The sequence below is a fragment of the Equus asinus genome, chromosome 26 (assembly GCF_041296235.1).
Source record: "Equus asinus isolate D_3611 breed Donkey chromosome 26, EquAss-T2T_v2, whole genome shotgun sequence".
Classification (NCBI taxonomy): Eukaryota; Metazoa; Chordata; class Mammalia; order Perissodactyla; family Equidae; genus Equus; species Equus asinus.
In genome coordinates, this window is record NC_091815.1 from 24,497,246 (window position 1) to 24,510,188 (window position 12,943).

Consider the following 12,943-nt stretch of genomic DNA (forward strand, 5'->3'; position numbering starts at 1 on the left):
TGACCCATCTCTCTATCCCCTTAGCTTGCTTTATTTTTCCCCATAGCACTTGTCACCAAGTTACATTGTATTTATTGTTTGTTTGTGTCCCCCCATTAGAATGTAAGCTTCATGGAGGCAGGGATTTTTGTGTGCTTTGCACACTGTTGAGTTTCTAGCTCTTTGAGCAGTGTCTGGCACATAGTAGGCACTCAAGAAATATTACCGAATGAATAAATGAACCAGCATCTGTGGAGCATGAACAATCTCTATGGTGTGAAAGTTGTTGCTTAAATTGGGCGGGGGGGTGGGGCGTTGTGATATCCCCCCACCTGGCTTCAAATGGCCTTTCCTCACAGCATCTGTGACGCCATGTCTTTCTGGCTTTCCTCCCCTCTCTCTCTCTGGCTGCTCCTTCTCAATCTTTGTTGAGAGTGTCGATTCCTTGGCTCAAACCTTACGAGTCCCCTTATGTCGGGGTTCTGGAGGGTCCTTGCCTCCATTCATTCTTCATACCCTCCCCAGTCTAGGTCACTAACTCCCACAGCTTCTATTACCATCTCTGATGATCCTCAAATCTCCGTCTCCAGCCCCAATTTCTCTCTGAAGCTCCAGACTCAGGGGCTGTGCAGCCTCCTGGACCTGGCTCCTGGGGGGCCCAGGCTGCTGAACCTGCTTCTCCCCCATTAACCCCCAATCTCCCAGCCAGAGGCCCTCCTCTTGGATTTCTCCTTGTCTCGCCCTCTGCAGCCAGCCAGTCCCGGGGCCAGTTCGCTCCACTTCCTGTGCCTCTCTCCCACCTGCACCTCCTCCCCTTCCCACAGTCCCACCCTGGTGCAGACGCCCCCCTCCCACCCCAGCTGCCTCCCTGGACTCCCCATCACCAACTGGAATTCCTTCAATCTGTCCTCCATATGGAAGCCAGAGACATCTTTCCAAACCCCCCACTCATGGAGACTCTCCCCTGCCTGAAGCCCTTCCATGGCTCCCTAGGGCCCAAGAGACTACCCCAAACTCCCTCAAGCGGCCAGACAGCGGGCCGCAGCTCATGTCTCACCACTCCCTGCCTTGAATTCTACACCCCACCCGACGGTATTTCCTTGAGTTCCTCTAACAAGCCACGTCTCTGCCCCTCTAGAGCCTTCTGAGTGGGGGTCCCCGCTCTGCTTCGTGCCCCCGATTCAGGAAAGTTTGTGGAATGAACACACAACAGTGCCAGCCACAACTCCCACTGATTGACGGCTTCCTTTGGCCCAGCGCTTTACAGGCGTCGTCTCTTCCGATCCTGTGCCCATCAGAGAGACGAAGCCGCGGGCTCGGAGAGGGATGCGCGGAGACAGCGACTCCAGTAGCCCGAGCGCCGCCTCGGAACCGGCAGCACCGCGGGGCCCAAGCACCAGGCGGGGCGGCACGGGTCCCTTGACCACCAGATTCCGGAATTGTGACTTAGCCGGGGGCCGCGAAGGTAGACGGAGCGAGACTGCCCCCTGCGGGACCGGAGGCCCAATCGCCGGCTCCGCCGGGCCCGTTGCCCGTGGCAACGCCGCGTGCGCCCCGCCCCTTCCCCGCCCGCCCGCACCCCCCCACCCCCCTGGACGCCGGCCGTGCCGACTGTCCGTCAGCCTGCGGCCGGCCAATCCCAGCGCGCAGGGGGCGGGCCCCTCGGCTCGCCCGCCCCCGCCGCGGCCCCGGCCGCCGGCCCCCGCCTGGCTCCGCGCACCCCTCCCGCCCTTCGCGCTGCCCTCGCCGCCCGTTGGCGGGCGCGCCGCTCGTCACCGCGCCGGGAGCTAATGCCGGCGCGCGGCGGCCCCGTCGGGGCGGGGCCAGGGGCGGTGACGCACGGCGCGGTGACGCAGCGCGACGGCGGCGGCGGCGGCGGTGGTCGGTGCGGGAGGAGGGAGGGGAGCTCGCGGGCCGGAGAGGGGGCGACGGCGGCGGCGGGGGCCCGAGGAGGCCCGGGCGGCGGCAGCGGCAGCGGCCGAGGCGGTGAGTGGCGGGCAGGGCCGGGCGGCCGCGGGGTGGCGGGCGGGGCGCGCGGGGCTCCCCTCGGGGCGCCCCAGGCCGCGCGGCGGCCCCGCCCCCTCAGGGACCCCTCGGGGACCCCGGCCCTCGCGGGGCGCCCGCAGCCCGGCCCGAGGCTCCCGCAGGCCGCTCGGAAGCGGGCCTCCGCAGCCCGGGGACGCGCAGGGCCCGGCCGGGCCCCCCCCGGGATCCCCCAAGGCCCCCCAGGCGCCTACGGGAGGACATGCCGCGGCTCCCCACGTCCCCCCGAGTCCCCGGCCGCTCCTGCGACCCGGGAGACCCCCCCCTCCGCTCCCAGACCTCCCCGGGGCCCGTCCTGTGGCCCCGGGATCGCCTCCAAGACCCCCCGGTCCCCCAGCCCATCCCCCGCCCCTGTCCGCGGATGTCGCCCCAGCCCCTCCCCGGCCCGCGCCTCCCACCCCCCGCGGAGGCGCCCTGAAAGCCCCCCCCCGGGCGCTGCATTCCAGAATGCTCCCCCGGAGCCCCGCTTCGCCTGTCCTGACCGGCTCCCCGGCTTCCCTCGCACGCATCCCAAGAATTTTCCCGCCCACCGCCCCTGAGCCCTGAGGTGGCCTCGGAGCCCCGGCCCGCGGCCCGGGACGCCTTCCGCCGAGGCTCCAGAAGGGCTGGGTCCAGACAGGCGCCTGGAGCCCCCCCGCCGGCCCGCAGCCCCCGCCCCGCCTCGGGGGTCGTCCCTCTGGACGCTTCCACGGGGCCCAGGACCGCTCCCCAAGACCCCCCCCCCGTGGCCCCGAAGCTCAGCGCCCGCAATGCCCTGGAGACCCCCTCCCAGGCCCCCAGTGCCCCCCGAGACCCCGTGTCTTCTCCCGAAAATCGCCTCCGGAGCTCCCCAGGCCTCCCAGCGTCGCCTCTGTGCCCCCGGACCCTCCCCGGTGCCGCACCCAGGCCCGGGGGTCCCCTCAGGGCTCCACAGGTCCCCGGCTCAGGTGCTCCGGAACTGCCCCGAGGCCACCCTTCCAGATGCCCCTCCGGGTCTGCGCGGGCTGCCACCCTGACCCCCTTCCTGGCCTCCCCAGGTGTGCTTTCCAGACCCCCTGCGTCTCCTTGGGGACCCCTTCAGGCCACCCCCAGGGCCATGGGCCCCACCCAGAGATCCCCTGCCTTACAGAGGCGCTCCCGGGCCCTCCAGAGCCATCCAGGAGACCCCACCCTGCCCCGGCTTCCCTCGCACAGCTCCGAGCTGCTGCTCAGAATTCTCTGGAAGGACCAACCACTCTCGCCTGCCCACGTTCCCTTCTGAAGACCCCTCTCCTCACGTGCTCTTTGTATTATTTACACGTGTGTGTGGGGAAGGTCTCCCTGCGCGCACTGTGTGGGTCTTCCCAGGCTTTGTGTGTGGGTCGCCACCACCACATGGCTGCTGAGTGGTGTAGGTCTGCGCCCGGGCTCTGAACCTGCCAACCTGGGCCGCCAGAGCGCAGGGCAGAGCTTTGACGGCTCACCACAGGGCGGCCCCTCACAGCCGGCTCTGAAGACCTGGCTCAGAGGCCTGTCCTTCTCCGAGCGCCCTGAGGAGTCGTTCCTCATGGCCTCTGTCCTCCCGCTCCAGTATGTCCAGGATCCCTCAGAAGCCCGAGGCTCCCTGCAGAGGCCCTTAGAGAAGCTTCTGGAAGGTTGCCCTGCATCAGCAGCCCCAGCCCCTGCCGTCCTGAGACTTCTTCAGAGCTCTCCCTCTAGGCTCCTCTGACAGCTTCAGCAAACTGCTCAGGAGCCTGTCGGGTTCTCCCCGATTGGAGCCCTGCTTTGCAGCCTCACCTCCTCCTTTCTCTTTCCTCGGAAGTCAACTTGGAGACCCTTCTCAGATCTGGGCCTCCTTTCCCGGATATTCCTTCAGAGGCCCTGACATCCTCCAGACTCCCCCCACCAAGAGCCTGCGGGTCGCCTTTTAATGAGAAGATCCTCAGGAGACTCCCTCACCCCTGGAAGTGCGGCCCTCAGACCTTTCTCGCAGACCCTTTCTCTTAGGTTCCATCCCCATAGACCCCTTCTCCCTTCAGAGATGGAAAGATCCTTAATGCCCTCCTCAGAGACCCCCCCTCCCCGCGTTTTCCCTTCAGAAGCCCGCCCTTGCCCCTTTGAGGGCCGCCTCGCTAAGAATGCCTTCCCTTACAGTGGTGGCTCTGAAGTGCAGTCCCTGGACCTGCAGCATCAGCATCCCCTGGGAGCTTGTTAGGAATGCAGATTCTTAGGTCCCAGCCCAGACCCACTGAACCAGAAAACCTGAGAGTGGGCTCCAGCAGTGTGTTTTTAGGAACCCTCCCAGCGACCGTGATGCAAGCTGAAGTTTGAAAACCAGTGTCTAGGAGGGGTTCCCTTCCCCCTGGAAAGCCCCCTGGAAGATGCTCCGGGGCGTGCCTCTGCGCCCTACTGCCCACCCCCATCCTCCTGGGAGTCCCCTTTGTGAGATACCCACCTTTCAGAAGGACTCTACCCTCCTTGAAAGGCTCCTGGCTTCTCCACAAGGTTCCCCCAGGCTTTGAGCAGTTACTTTGGGTTCTGCCTTTGAATGGTCCCCTTTCAGATCTTTGTCAGCACTTTGTTTTCCTGGCATCCCCTCCACCCCCCCACACCATACCCCAAATTGCTACCTCCGTGAACATGCTGAACGCGCATGTTCGTCTCTTCTCAAGTGTCCCTCTTCACAAAGGTCCCCTCCCCATAAGGCACTCTCGTCTTCTCATTCTCTGTGTCTTGCCGCCCAGAGCCCTCCGTTGTACGTCTCAGAGCACCTCTCACCTTCTTTTGTAGCTTTTCATGTACTTGCCCACTCACCTTCACTGGGCCAGGAATTAGGAAAGTGCTGGGAGGCGTCTTACTCTTCTCTGAATCCCACAAGGTGGGGTCTGCCCTCTGTAAACTTTTGGAAATTGTTGAAGAATGAGCAGGTCTTCCATCTTCATTTGGCCAGAAATCTCTCAGTTCCTCCGATCTCTCTCCCCATTCAGGTTCAACACAGGTTCCCTGCCCCTTCCTGTCCTCTCACCTCTTTTCTTCTCTCTACCTATCCCCTTTCCCCTCTCCTCCTAGGAGAGGCTGGCTGCCCCACCTGCTCCTGTCTGTGGGGCTTTTCTTTGTGCCATCTCCTGATTCTGAGCCACCCCAGGTCCTATTCCTGGTGCCCTGCCTCGCTGCATCCTGGTTGGCTTCTCAGCCCCCCTCAGCCTTTATAAGTCTGGGGCCTCTCAACTTTACAGGGTTCTCAACTTTGTCCAAGGGATTCTTTCTCTCTAGGGTTGGGAAAAGGAAACAGATGACAGGGTAGACACTGGGGCCTGCCTTCAGGGAGCTCACCGTATAGTAGGGGAGCTGGGCAGGTGCACGGGGCTGGACGTGAGGGGCAGATTATATGCTGTGGGAATTTGGCAGTGAGAGAAGGAGCTGTTTATCTGGAAAGACTTCATGGGAAAGGTGGATATTTGGGCTCGGTAGTGGTCCACAGGAGTTGGGCAGTGGTGAGGAGCCTTCCAGGAGGAAGTAACCGCTTTTGCACTGGGTCAAAGACAAGAAAGCCTCATCTCTCACCCATGGCCTCCCTTCATCTAGAGAACAGGGATGAAAGAAAATAGAGCTGTTCCATCTGGCACCAAAGTGCCAGCTGCACTTTAGTGACCCGTCGAGTAATAATAATAACGACTACTGTTTATTGAGTGATTATTATCTGCCAGTCACTGTTTAAGTGCTTCATCTGTATTGTCTCATCTCATGTTCACAGGAACCCTATGAGGTAGGTAAACTATGATTATCCTCAGTTTATAAGTGATGAAATGAGGACAGGTGGCACAAATAGAAGGTCTCTGGACCCTGTCCATCCCAAGATGATTGTACCTTGAGTCAGAGAGTTGGATTTTCTGTTCAGACAGGGTTGAGTGCAATGGAACATTATGGTGTGGTGGTGAAGTATGTAGACTCTGGGGCCAGGCGGGATTTTTACCCCATGTTGTCACTTACCAGTTTTGTGACCTAGGACAAGTTGCTTTACTTCTCTCATCTTCAGTATCCACAGCTAAAAAAATGAAGGTAATAATGATATCCTACACCATAGAATTATTATAAGGATTAAGGAAGTTAATATGTGTGAAATACCTGGAACAATACAATGCCCTGCACTTAAGTGGTCAGTGTTAGCCAAAAAAAAAAAAGCTCATATCACCCAGGACTCTAAGGATATAAGTGACAGAACCTTAGTTCATTCTGGTTTAATCAAAAAAAGAATTAATTGGCTGATGTTACTGAAAAGTCCAAAGCTAGGTGACTTCAGACCTAGCCGCATTGAGGACATGAAACAGTCTTCTCAGTGATCTCCCTCCATTCCTCCAGTGAGTTAGCTTTACCTTCAGCAAGTTTCTGCTTTGCGACGACAAAGATGGCCCTCAGCCACCCCAGGCTTCAATCATATTTCCTTAGCCGCTTCAGTGGAAAGAGAACTCCTTCTTGAGAGCCTCAGTTTGAAAACAGTTTCTTGCCTGAATAAATGTGAGATGATGGCAAAAGATCCTTAGACACGTTCTGGGTTCTGTACCCTGGAACTCTTGCTTGCTGTGCCAGATAGTACCATGATTCCACCCCATGACCTTTCTGAGCGTCGATGGCAGTTCCCCTCCCCACTGTCACCCAGCCCCAGTCATTCTCCATTCTGTGACTGTTTGGATCCAGAGAGAGTTTGTGGCTAGTCTCACCCAACCAGACTTCCCTTTGGGGTCTCACTGGGAGACCCCGGAATGAGATGACTGGCCTGGTTTGGTGGTGGCCTCAGGATAGTGGAATCCAGGAGTACTGGTATTCAGTCCACTGCCTCGGCTTGGGGTTTCCAAGGCTCAGAACTTGGGAAGAAGGTTACGTAGATTACTGTGAGTAGAGTTTTGTTTTTTTAGTGTAATCTGTTGAATAGAGTCTGGTTGAGGGTGAGTTACAGAATAGCAGTGTATAGAGTATGCAAGCTGCAAGTGTCTCCAGCGATTAAACAATTTCTGGAGGTACTTTTCTAGGTACTAGAGAGAGAGCAGTGAATGAAACAGTCACGGTCTTGGAACTCAGGAGCTTATATTCTGATGGAGGAAATATAAACAAGCAAATCAGATAGTGATATGTGCGATGAAGGAATTGAGACACAGTGTGAAGGAGAGGGTGGGGGAGGCCGCTGTTCACAGGGTGGTCAGATTTCCCCTCTGAGGAGGTGGCACTTGAGCCTGATAACCCGACCGATGAGAAGGCACCAGTTGTGGGAAGATCTGGGACTGGGGCGTTCTGCTCTAAGCGTTGTTGTATGTGGGGAAGGACTGCTGCAAGCGGGGGGAGTTTCTACAGGTAGTTCTGAGGGTCTGCTATGTGCCAGGTGCTGTGCTAGCAATTGAAAACGTGGCAGTGAATAATACAGCTGCAGTCTTGTCTTCCCTCGTGGATCTTACAGTCTAGGTGATTCTGGAAGAGCTGGAGCCTTTGAAGAAACACCTTTTGACGATGACATCAGACCAAAGGTTCTTTCTTACTGGGGAAATGAGGAAGATTGGGACATACTTGAACCCAGATCTGATTGATGAGAAAGAACCAGCCATGTGATGATCTGGGCAAGAGCGTTTCAGGTGGAAGGGTCAGCAGGTGCAAAAGCCCTGAGGTATGTTCAAGGAACAACAAGGAGACCAGTGTGGCTAGAGCGTAAGTGAGGGAGACGGGGCAGGGGGTTGGAGAAGGTGACAGAGGCCAGATCATGTAGGGCCTTGTGGGCCGTGGTAGGGAGTTTACATTTTCACTTACGAGGACTGGGAAGCTGTTATAGGGTTTGTAAAGCAAGACAGTGACATAATCTGGTTTTTTGGTTTGTTTTTTTGTTTGTTTTAGAAAGTTCGCTGGTTTCTGCAAAGAAAACGGGCAAGAATGAAAGCAGGAGGCAAGTTAGGAGGAAATACATTTGTCCGGATGAGAAAGGATGGTGACTTGAATGTGGCGGTGGTAGTCAAAATGGAGAGAAGCAGATATATTTTGGGTAGAGAGAAAACAACTTGATGATGGAATTAGAGAGGAATCCAGGGTGATGACAATAGCTAAGACCTGTGTGAGAATATTTATGCCTCACAACTCTCTAAGAATAGGTACTATTATGAAACCCATTTTACAGATGAGAAAACAGGCACAGCAAGGTGAAATCGCTCTTCTAAAAAATTAGGCTGGTAGTAAGTGCTAGGGTTCTGTTTCGAACCCAGGCAGTCTGGTCCCAGAGCCACTTGAGTTTTGGGAGAGAAAAAGGAGGGCATGTTTAGCTGAATTAAGAAATAAGGATTGTCAAGACCAGATGACTAGATCTTATGGAAGAGAAAGGAGTCAAAGATGACTTAAGAAATTCTGAGTTGTCCACAGAGAGGTGATAGTTGAATCTGCAGGAGTTGATTACAATTCCAAGTGAGATGATACGAGTATAAAGAAGGGAAAGAGAGCCAAAGATAGAGTTTTAGAGGGGAGGGGCAGTACATTTAGGTGTGGGAGGAGGGAAAGACAGAGCAGATAGAGTGGGGGGAGGGGGAACACCAGCTTCCTCTCCTCAGGGTTTCCCAGAGCTCCCCAGGCTGTGCTTCTCTTCCAGGAGGCCCTGCCTGGCTTCTCTCCTCTCCCTCCGTTCCCCAGGACAGTTCATACAAACGCTTATTCTTGTCTGGGCCAATAGCATACATATTTTGTGTACATTTCGTGTTCAGGAGTTTCTGAAAATAATAGTTGGTTTTTACAAGAGCGAAGTTGGGCTCTCGGCATCTGACATTCTCCTGTTCTCAGGTCAGGATAGTGAGTTACCCTTAGGCAACTAAGGTTCATGAAGTATGAGTTCCTCAAAAGCCTAGGTGGGTGCTGTAGAAGGGTGAAGAATGGGTGGGAAGGCTGACCCCTTTATTTCTCCAGAGATGTTGGCATTGGAGGGTGTACCTTTAACCCAACTTTCTAGGCAGTGTAAGGGAGCTTATAGGAGGCCGTAACACTATTCTCAGGAACAAGCAAGAGCTCTAAAGCCAGACTGGCCTTGAACACCTCAGCTGTGTCCTATGAACCTCTCAGCTAAGTGACTTAACCTTCTCTGCCTCAGTTTCTCCATCTGTAAAAGGAGGATAATATTATATATGTATATATGAGATGGATATAGAATATAGGAATATAATTTTTAGGATCAAATGAGCTCATCCATGGAAAGCTGTTAGCACAGGACCTGGTGCATGACACTTAATATATGATATATGAAGACATGCTGAGCATCATGCTGGGTATTTTTATATACCTTGTTTCATTTCATTCTTAAAACAAGCTTTACTAAAGAAGAAACTGAGTTACTTGCCAAAGGTCAACACAGCAAATAAGTATCAGCGGGAGAGCCCGGGTTGCAGCGGGGTCTGACCGACTCCACAGTGCTGCTCAGAGGAGGAGAGCTGAGCTCCAGGGGTGCCTCCTGTCTCGGCGCCGCTTCTCAGTTTGCATCTAAGGACAGAGCCTAGTGGGCAGTTTTTCCTGGCACCTCAGCCAATTTTTGGCTCCATTTGCCACCTCCAAGGTTGGTAGATGCTTCCCAAGAAGGTTGCTGGTCCCAACCAAATGTGGCAGCAGTATGTTAGGCTGTTTGAGAGACTTTTGCAATAGGGGTTCCCCTCTAGTGTCTTTCCTCAAAGGCATGGGGGCCTTTTGGGTCACATGAGGACAGAGACCAGAGCAATGGTGAACTCCGTTTTGTATGGGAGCAGTCATGGCTCTTCAAGTTGTAGAAACCCAACTCGAACTGGCCTCAGTCAAAAGGGAATTGATTGGTTCAAGTAACTGAGAAGTTTAGGGCGGGAAGGGTGCGGTGGAGGGGCTTTAGGCTGACTGGATCCAGGTCTTCAAATGATGTGGACACGTCTGCATTTTTTACCTACGTCTCTTGACTCTGCTGTCATCTGTGTTAGCTTCATTCTTAGGCAGGTTCTCACACTGTGAGGTAGCAGGAGTGGCACCCAGTAGCATCAGATCTTGGATAATCTGAGCAAGCCTACCCGAGAACTTCTTTCCCCCAGTAGTTCCAGCAAAAGTCCACTGAGGGCTTTCCTTGGCCAGGCTTCACTCCATATCTACTCCTGGAGCCAAGGGAGACAGTTAGTTCTCCAAAGGGAACTCGGGGCTGGCCCAGAAGATGGGAATGGATGTTTGGGAGGCAGATCCACCAGGATGCATCACCGCAGTATGCTACCACAGTACGATGCCTTGGATAGTCAATGCTGGGGCCTCTTCCCTGACCGATCGCACCAAGCCAGCTCTTCCTTTCTCACTGCTGCCAAGCACCCAGGAGAGGTGGTAGCTGGGGGCCTCTGGCCCTTCCATGGAAGCAGGCCATCCAGTCCTCCTCTCCAGTCACCATCAAAACTAAACACCCAGCATCCTTCTCCTGCCCAGAAGACATAGGAATCCTTCTCTTAGGGATTTTTTTGGGTTTTTTTCTTTTTTGTGGTGAGGAAGATTGGCCCTGAGCTAACATCTGTGCCAGTCTTCCTCTATTTTGTATGTGGGATGCCGCCACAGCCTGGCTTAATGAACAGTATGTAGGTCCATGCCCAGGATCCAAACCCACGAACCCCAGGCCGTCCACCACTGGGCCAGCCCCTGGGGATGATTTTTTAACAGTGCACTCTTAAAAGTGACTATTTGTTTCCCTGGTTCCCCCAGTGTTTACTGAGGGCTGTCCAAGCCATCTTCAGACACTAGGTCCTCTCTAACGGTCGTGTTCCCTGAGCAGTGGGGTGGCTTGGAGGTGTAAACCAGAGAGGCCCAAGGGAGGGATAGTTTGCAGACTTCTGATCTTTTCTCAGTTTGTGTCCATCTGGTCCAAGGACCACAGGCCGCAGGCTTTGTTTGTTCTGTATAGTACTTCCTTGTTGCTCTTTTAATGTGAATTAGTTTCCACCATTTAAAAATAAGGGAATTTTATTTAAAAATCTAGATTTCTGGCTCTACTTAAAAAAAAATCTAAGACCTAACAGCACCGGCCCCACATTCCTACATGGCGGGAGTTGATTAGAGCTAAACGGTGACTTCTCCTTTTAAACAGGGGATGTGCTTTCCAACTCACCATGGTCTTCACCAGCCTGCTTTGTTCCCACCTGGCCCTGTAAGCGTCGTGTTTGAGACCCTGCTCTGTTCCAAGGCTACGCTTCGAGCATTGGGCTTGGGGGAAGAAGCTGAATTGATGTTTAGTCAGCAGCTTATTTGGGGGGCACCGCGCTGTTGCTTAGGAAAAGTAACAACTTGGTAAAAGTTTATGAGACAGAGTGCGCACCGCTTTGGTCTGTTTGTGGGTTTGGTCATCTTTATGCTGTAAATGCTGTTGGCATATCAAACCTCTGGACACAAACGCTCCCTCTGAAATAGCAACATGCCCTTTCTCTCTGATGAGTTGCCACCCCGTGAAGGAATCCCTCCCACTCCCGAGGGATGTTCATCCAGCCTCTGCTTGACCACTTCCAGCGGCCAGGGAGCTTATTACCTCCTCACTCGGCAGCCAGTTCCATTCTTGGACAGATACGTTATTTTAAAATTCTTCCTTATGTTGAGGCAGCTGCTGTCTCCTTGGGGCTGAAAGCCGCAAAATGTTGGAGCTGGGAAGGGAAACTGGTTTTTTCAGGCACGTGAGCTACCACTCATCCATCCTGCATCCAGGGCAAACACTGATAGTCAACCACAGTACTCTTCCTCACTGAGCCAGAAAGTAGAATACAGCCTTAAAATTTTTTAAAAATTAAAGACTTTTTTAAAAATTACAGAAGTAATATGTGTTCACTTGCCACTAGTGAAAAAGTACAAAGTTATATAAAGAAAGCGTTAATAATTCCTCTTTTCTCCAAGGTAGCCAGTATGAACAGCTTAGGGTGTATCCTACACGTTTCTCTATACACATACATATATAGATACTCATATATGAGATATATAAGGGTTCTTGTTTATGGCTTTTTTTCTTTTTACAAAAATGGCATCGTATTGTACCTATTACTGTGCAGCTGTGGACATCCCTCCAGGTCGGTAAAGATCAAACACTAGATATAGATTTTTTTTTTATATTCTGCTGTCAAGATCAAGCATGTTTTTAACAGCTGCATAATATCCCATTGTATGAGGTGTGCCGCAATTTCTTAATCATTCCCCATTGATGGATATTCCCCTTGCTTCATTTCTTCAGGATCCTCCTTACCACAGTGCTCCAGGCAGCCAGTACCAATCGATTGGAGTTAGCCTCTGAGGTACAGCCCATTTGTCACATCTAAACCAGTCCAGCTCCTTATCTCACACGGCCTAGGGGAGAGAAGCAGACTAGCTCAAAGATCACAGTGAGTCAGTGACTGGGGCAAGACTAGAGCTGCATTTTCTTGACTTCCAGCGTTGCACATATCCCATGTTGCCTCTCACTTAGAGCTGTCAACCCTAGTTGCCCTCTGGAGGAAAAGAACAAATCTGATTCCTCTTTCGTGTGCTGCCGCTTCAGGTACTTGAAGCCAGTTATGTCATTCCTCCCGAGTCTTCTCTTCCCCAGGGGAAATTGCCTCGAAGCTTTCAAATTTTTCTTAGGACAAGGTTTCCAAATCCTTTTACCATCCTGTGGGCCATTTCTTCTATTTTCTCACCTCGGGCTGTAGAAATCCCAAGTGGGGCTTTCATGCTTACCTTCTTTATTCATTCATTCAACAAATTGATACTGGGTGCCTTCTACATGTCGGTCACTGTTCTGGGCACTCAGTGACTGAATAGCTTGCATTTTGGTGGGAAGAGAGAAACAACAAACATAAATAAGATGGTTTCTTGAGGGTGCCAGATTATATAGAAGAGATGAAACAGTGTAATATAATAGAGTGACAGAGGTTCCTTAGATTGGATGGTCAGGGGAGATCTCTCTGAGGAAGTGACATTGAGCTGAGACCTGAGTGATGCA

The 12,943-nt window shown here is 53.6% G+C and overlaps 1 protein-coding gene across 1 annotated transcript in view; it reads left to right on the forward strand.

The window, feature by feature from the left end:
• Positions 1-1,827: 1,827 nt before the first annotated feature.
• The window catches only part of SAMD4B (sterile alpha motif domain containing 4B), a 34,956-nt gene continuing 23,840 nt past the window's right edge, over positions 1,828-12,943 (forward strand). Inside the window, exon 1 of the mRNA XM_070499303.1 lies at positions 1,828-1,965. The gene's annotated coding sequence lies outside the window, so the exon portion shown is untranslated. The remainder of the gene's footprint in view (positions 1,966-12,943) is intronic.